General features: G+C 38.7%; 1 pseudogene; it reads right to left on the reverse strand.

The window, feature by feature from the left end:
* Nucleotides 1-1,904: 1,904 nt before the first annotated feature.
* LOC123827344 lies at nt 1,905-2,952 on the reverse strand (annotated as a pseudogene).
* Between the last annotated feature and the right edge of the window lie 4,389 nt (nt 2,953-7,341).

Here is a 7,341-nt window from a genome sequence, read left to right on the forward strand (position 1 = left end):
GGATTTTTTAATTCTCAGAGTTGTCCACACTAAGCCTTCAGCAGTTTGTCAATTACAGTCCAGGTTTTCCATCCTGGCACTAGCTCTCATGGTCCTTTCCACTCCCTGTATTCAACTTCTGTCTCCCTAATCATGGAGGCAATAGTTTACCCTGTATCCTTCCTTCCATTATGGATCCAGGAGGAACTGTCAGTTTTTCAGCCTGTTTAACTTTTTACTTATTAAGACAGAGTAGAGCCTTCCAAGCTTCTTATATGCAAAACTAGAAATTGGAAGTCTATAAGTTTTTAAGGTATTTAACTGTAGGTCTAAAACTTCAAGCTTGTGTTGAGAATGATATATAACTGTTATATGCTCTGACAAATTAAAAATAATACAATTAAAAATGGAAGCAGCAAAGATGAAAGTAGAACTCGCCTATTGTTGTATAGGCAATTCATAGAAGTTTAGGGATACCAATAAAAAGGAAAAGTGGATGGTAAAAGGTTAAATAAGAAAACTGAGGACTAAGGGCATTAAAATAATACAGTTACAAAGGTAACCTCTAAATAATACCAATCTTCCTAAGTTAAAAAAGAAAAACAAAAACAGTGCACTACACAGAGAAACACACTAAATATAATATGCAAGATAATTATCAAATAATATTAGAGTTAAGATCAAATATATCAGTCATATAAATAAATGGAAATAGCTTTTCTATTAAGAAATATTTTCAAGTCAGCCTGGTACAGATCTAGTTTAACCTTTTTTTAAAAAAAAATATTTTATTTATTTATTTTTAGACAGAAGGGAAGTGAGGGAGAAAGAGAGGAAGAGAAATATCAATGTGTGGTTGACTCTCATGTGCCCCCTACTGGGAACCAGGACCACAACCCAAGCATGTGCCTTGACTGGGAATCAAACTGACCACCCTTTGGTCACAGGCCACCACTCAATCCACTGAGCCACACCAGCCAGGTAATTTAATCTTTTTAATGGCCACATAATATGTCATATTTTGGTTGTATAACCAAACTCCTATTGATGGGTATTCACTTTGTTTCTAGTATTTAATTTTGTTTTATTTATGTCATTATGAACATTGAAAATTTTTTTTGCATAAGTTCTTATGCCCTGAAGTTTTTATTTCTATAGGATATATTTCCAGGAATTGGTATTTATGTTGTTTCCAGTATTGCAATCACGAATAATGTCACAATATTCTCATGACACATATTTTCTTATTGTTGGAGGTATAATTTCTCACAAGTAGGTAAATTTCCAGAGGTTGGGTTGCTGGATCAAAAGGTAAATGGTTATGTAGTTTTGTTACATATTAAATTTCCTCCACAATGGTTTTATTAGTTTGCAGTTTTCCCCACAACATATAAGTAGCTGTTTCCTCATAACCTTGTGCCGAAATGTTATCACACTCAACAATTTTCCCCAATCTGAAAGGTGAGAAATGGTATTTCACTGTAATTTTCATTGGTATCTCTCTGTTTGAGTAATGTTGGATATCACTTCATATGTTTAAAGGCCATTTTTATATCTTGTGTGTGTGTATGTGTGATCTATCTACTCATGACTTTTTCCCATTTTTCCCATGATTTATGTGCTCTGAGCATCAGAACAGTCCATGAAAATGAGAAACTTTACCTGGAGCTTCATGAAATAGAGAAATCTACCATTCATGAGAAGTGAAACTATTTTTCATGTGGAGACTAGAAAACCTCCAAATACATCTTTCCAAATATATTGATATATTCATATTATATATTTGATACAAATGCTTATGAATATATAAAATGTATATTTATCTATATATTTATGTATATTACAGATATTCATATATATATATACACATACATATTCATACCTAGTCATTTTTGCATTTCTTTAATAATGTAGGTAAGATTATTTTATTTCTGCATCATCTCAATTGCTTGTTCCTTATGATTTCCCTTTTCATTCCCTACTGGATGAGGTGTTGCTTTAAGTTCAATGCAGTTTTTGTAATTTCAGTTCAACTTTGGCCTAGTGATAACCACCTTGATGGGTGAATGCCCACTTTGACGGTGGTATCATTAGCTTTCTCCCACTGCACTTGTTCAGTGTGTGTGACATGTCTTCCTGTCACCTGGACTGATGTGGACTCTATCCAGAGGGGTCCATATGTTGTAGATGCAATGAGCAAATTCACACAGACTACAGAAGTCCTGTGGAGAAAAAGGGACGGCATGGCCACTCTCTGAGAGAGAGAGAGTACCTTGACCCTTGCCTGGACATGCTTTTATTGCTTTCTAATAGCATACATCAAAGAAGGTTTTCATTCATCATGCTCAGGTTTGCTTCAGGTGATTACTTTTTACAGATAAAAAAGGGAAGGATGTTGCTGATTACTTCTTACAGATTAACAAAGAAAAAATGCTGTAAATGCAAGGGAACAATAAGTGTGATTGGTCTGGTTACACTCTGTCCTTGATAGAATTACACAGTCTTCAGGAAGTTACTTTAAAGATATGCAGTAAACATTTATAGCTTCAATTCAGAGTGAGGGATTTTTAGCAAAAGCAAGCCTCAAAGCAGCCTAGGTACAATGCAGGCCTGATATCCCACTGGAAAGCCAATCTGTGAGTTTGGCTCCTGTGTTCCGACTTGTGTCTGCCAGTTTTCTGGTAGGGCTGGGCTACATTTGCCATTGCCAGGCAGACCGGTTCCCTCTACTGGACCACTTTGCCAATTTGCTGACCTTTGTAGTGTCCTCATACAAACTAAACTCAACAATCTTTTGGATGGGTATGGATCAAACATTGTACTTTTATCTGAGCAACTTTGCATGTGGGGGAAGGCAATTTTCCTATGAAGGTGGGAAGGTGGATTGAATGGCCTTTTAGGGTTCTGGCTCTAGTCAGAAGTTACAGAGGGATTAAATTTTGTTTTGACTAGGATTGCTCTAGTAATGACCATAAGAGAAAAAGGACTGATATAGACACTTTCACTATCTTTGCCACAGCTTTCTATGATCCTTACTAGCTCAAAATATCTGTCAGAGAAAGACGGCAAAGGAGGCACTGAAGCTGGGGAGCAGGCCAGGCCAGGGTAGTGGACCAGTCCTATGTGGGCTGCGCTGCCCAAGAAACCAGCAGCCAAGGAGAAGGGAGCTCTCTAGTGCATCTGTTAAGCTTGCTGCTAGTGCCTGACAGTTACCTCAATTTTATGGGCCCCATCAAAAGAAGAAATGATCCTCTCTAACTGACCACAGATTTCATTAAGAAACAGAGATCCTGGGCTCAAAACATAACCTGCCTGAATCAGGAAACCAATTATTGTCTTGGGCCTATATGACAAATTATTTAAATTTTTTCTAACATCAGTGCCAGGGTGCAGTCAAAGCCCTTGTCACAGCTGGAAGACAGGTGAGCCCAGATACCCCTCAGAAACAGATAATTCCGAGGTAGGGGTCCAGCCAGCCCTGCCACCTTCCCCCAACTCAAAGCCAGGACTTTGAAACTCTAAAACTCACAATTTCACTTAAAAATTACCCTTTTTGGCCTCACAGTTTACAAAGGTTTTCTCAACATCTTTTCGAGATTCACAACAGTGAGGAAGTCAGCCTCTTGCTTTCAGATGAAATAATTAAGGCTCAGAGAAATCTACTCCACTTGTCCGATTACAGCTGGTGGGAAGAGTCTTGACTTTAAGACACCTGGCTCCTCACCCCCTGCTTTTCATTTCTGGGTTCATTCTGGCAGGATTCTTCCTGGAGGCAGGATCACTCCTATCAGCTGAGAGCCCACAATTTCAAAATTGAGTCTGAGTCTGAAAATTTCACATTATAAGAGTACAGCTTTGTTTAACTAGCCAGACTTAGGATACAGAATTTTATATATGGATTCTTTTTCCCTCCACCACAGCTTTCCCCAGTGTGATACCCAGAAGATCCATCACCCCAGTTCAACTACCAGCATAACGCACATGAGCCAGGTGTTCCCTCCACTGTCTTACCAACGGGTTGTCTTTACCCACTGGGTACTAGGTTTATATAATATTGTTCTAATTCTTGCAGATGCAGGATCTCTCTTTAGAAAATATCTATATCCCCCCCCCCCAAATATCTGTGCCCTAGAGCTGCTTTATATGTCTTTTTTTCTAAACCTACAATTACAGTTGCTCATGACTATGTCATTCACATCAGATACATTTCTGTGCTCACGGCAGCTATACGTTTGTAAGGTAGAACCTTCCATTCTATCAGGAGAACAGGGAATTCCCTCCTAATATCAAAGGAAGAGATGTGTTGATCTATACAACAACTTGGTACAAAGAAAAACATGCCCTTATTCTGGGCAGATGTAGCCTTGCACAAGGGTGTGGATTGGCAAGGGGAGTTCCAGTAGAGTTTCATTCTGCATTAATTCTCTAGGCCGGGCATCTTTGTACAACACTCCAAATGCACAATCTCACAAGGTAGCCCGGGGCCTTGAGTCATGAAGAGTATTATCTTAAGATTTTTTTAGTAGCCGACAACACAAGTAGACAAGCTCATCTCACAGTTTGTAATTACATTTGCAAGGTTTAATATTTGCTCCCAGTCTAATAAGCTACATGGGTGTAGGGACTATGTTTTAACTCACTCAGTGAATAAAATCCCAGTGCCTACTCCTTATGTGTGACCTGGCCTCTACTTACCCCTGCAAACTCATCTAAGTTTCTCTCTTTGCTTTCTGTTCTCCAGCCATCATCCTTTCACTTCCTTAAATCTATGCGTGCATTGCTGCTCAGGGCCTTCACACATGCTCTCTTTTCTGTCTCAAATACATGTTCCACAACCACAATTGTCACTTACCTGACTTTTGCCCCTCCTACAGATCTCAGCTTAAACAAAGTTCTGAATGCATACTGAGTGCATAGTGTAACATGGATGTCCCCACTTGCCCAGTAACTCCACCTCTCAGCAGCCTGTTCATAGTCCTTATCCCATTGTGTCCCATTCTATACATATCTATCCCTCCCACCACAGAAGGTGATTCCATGAAGATATGTTTGGCTTACTGGTATAGCCTCAGCTATTATTACCCAGAGGTTTGGCATATAACTCAGATTATAGTGTTTATTGAATAACTGAAAGTACAGCTTTTAAGGTCCAGAGAGACATGTTAACATAGCGGGGAGTAAGGTAATATGAGGAAGTAAAAGCAGGCAACAAAGACCATCCCCAGCATCACAGCTAGGACTCATCCTCACTCAGGTTCCACAGGCAGCTCTGGAGTGCTTCGTGAGCCACAGCAGTGCAAGTCCTCTGGCTATGCTGGTCTCAGCGACAAAAGCAAGCGCCCCTTGGTTCCTGCTGTTTCTGACACGCCTGCTGTTCATTTCTTAGAAGCATTCTTCTGCTTCTCTTGTTATATTTCCATCAAGAAGAACTTTTTCCATCTCTAAAAAAATGTTCTTATGAAAAAGTTAACAGCTCATTACAGAAAGAATAAAAGCAATAGAACATGGAAAAAGCTATTATCTATTTATCTAGAAAAAAACAATAACAGCTTGATGTAATAGCTTTCCAGATAATAGATATGTACACAGAGAAATGATCTTTCAAATGATTTAAAGTGATACATTTATAGATACCATTTTGTAACCACAGTTCAATTGAGCAATACGTGACTTTGGAACTTTGTAAGTTATCATAATAGCCTTTTATATTTGCAACCTTAAATCTGTTCCAGTGTTCCACTATTACAAATAATACAAAGCTGGAATAACTGGCTGACAATAAATAGGAATCTAAAAATAAAATAATTAGTCTTCATAACACAAAATATAAATCTACATTTAGAACAGGTTATATGTTGTAAAACCATCTAATGGTATATTCACATTACTATTATTTTAAAAGCCAGTAGCTGTCAATGCTAAAATTTTTAAACCAAGTGTCAAAATTGACCAACTTGCTATCCACTGAGTTGCTTTCTGATTGTGTGGTGCCACTCCCCTGGTGGATCTTAGTCCTTCTATTAATAAGAAATGTCAAGTTCTGAACTTGGGACAAAGAAGCACAATTGTTATTTTTAAAGAATTTGGGTGCAAAAAAAAAAGTCTAAGTTTGAGATGGTGAGAACAGTTAAATTATGGCAGCATGGTTTTCCGGCAAACAGTGTCGAGATACATGAGCAGTACGGGCCTGTGTGACTAAGGGATGCTCCTTTCCAACCCCGAGGTGGTAGGGGCGGTGATAGTGCACCAAAATTATAGCATGAAGCCAGCAGCCTGGCCAGTCTCATGATCAAGAAAATGATTAACTGCGTGTTGGCCAAGTATTGACCAGTGAGTAGCTCCTGCTATTTCCTTATTCCTCCACTTTTAAAACACTTTGGCTTGGTTTGGAACTTCAAAGATGGTCTTTGAACGTCAGTCTCCTCGCCTTCCCAGGCTTGCTGGCTTCCTGAATAAAGCAACATTTCCTTTCAACCCAGTACTTGTTTCTTAAGTATTATTTTTTGAGGAGCAAGCAGCCAAACTTGAGTTTTTATTAATGATATTATCCATCAAATGCTTGGAACTTGACAGTAAAGAAAATCTGGGCCTTTCATGTCATCTCAGACAGAAACCTTCCTGGGCACAAGAATCCAAGCCACTTAAGATTCCTAAATTTGGTGTTTCCAGCCTGGTTAAAGCTATGGAAAATTTAAATTTCATAGAAAGTGCCACAAACTGTGAAGTAGATTTTGTACTAGGCACATCTCTGCATTTTTCGAGGATTTCCGAAGTTGTAGGAAGCATTCCTTGGAACCCACTAGTAGATAGCAGAGCATTCTGGAGAAGTTAAAGGTCATAAATATGCAACCCTGAAAATCTTTTCACAAGGAGAGGTTTCATACTGAATCCTTCCTGTGTGTCCCATGTCTGGGTGAAGTTGTAAGCTAAAAACAGAAGTTTTTAAAAATGATATAATAGACATCCATGAATTTTAATGCTTTGGAAAAAAACACAGTATTTTGAGAAAAATACCATGCATCAATAATTTGTTTTTCAGATTTCCCTTTTCTGGTAATGATGGCTCAGGTTGTTTGCATCAGTCCTACAGCTGAAGGCAATGAAAGACTGAATAAAATATATTTAAAATAATCTTTTTTAGAGCATCAAAGAGATTATAATATAATAAGGAATTATCAGGCCAAGAGTAAAGCCAATCGAGAGGGGTAAACAAGCCTGAGGCCACCTTCTCCCCGAGAGCACCTGCTAGTCTCAGAAAATCAGACCTTCCCTTCTGACGGCCTTTCAGGACTCGGAAGGGAACAGAAAACAGAACCCTGGGTCCACACATCTGGAGAATCTGAGAGGAGACCTTCCCCCATG

The sequence above is a fragment of the Phyllostomus hastatus genome, unplaced genomic scaffold, assembly GCF_019186645.2.
Source record: "Phyllostomus hastatus isolate PE091 unplaced genomic scaffold, TTU_PhHast_1.1 phas_contig_86, whole genome shotgun sequence".
Lineage (NCBI taxonomy): Eukaryota > Metazoa > Chordata > Mammalia > Chiroptera > Phyllostomidae > Phyllostomus > Phyllostomus hastatus.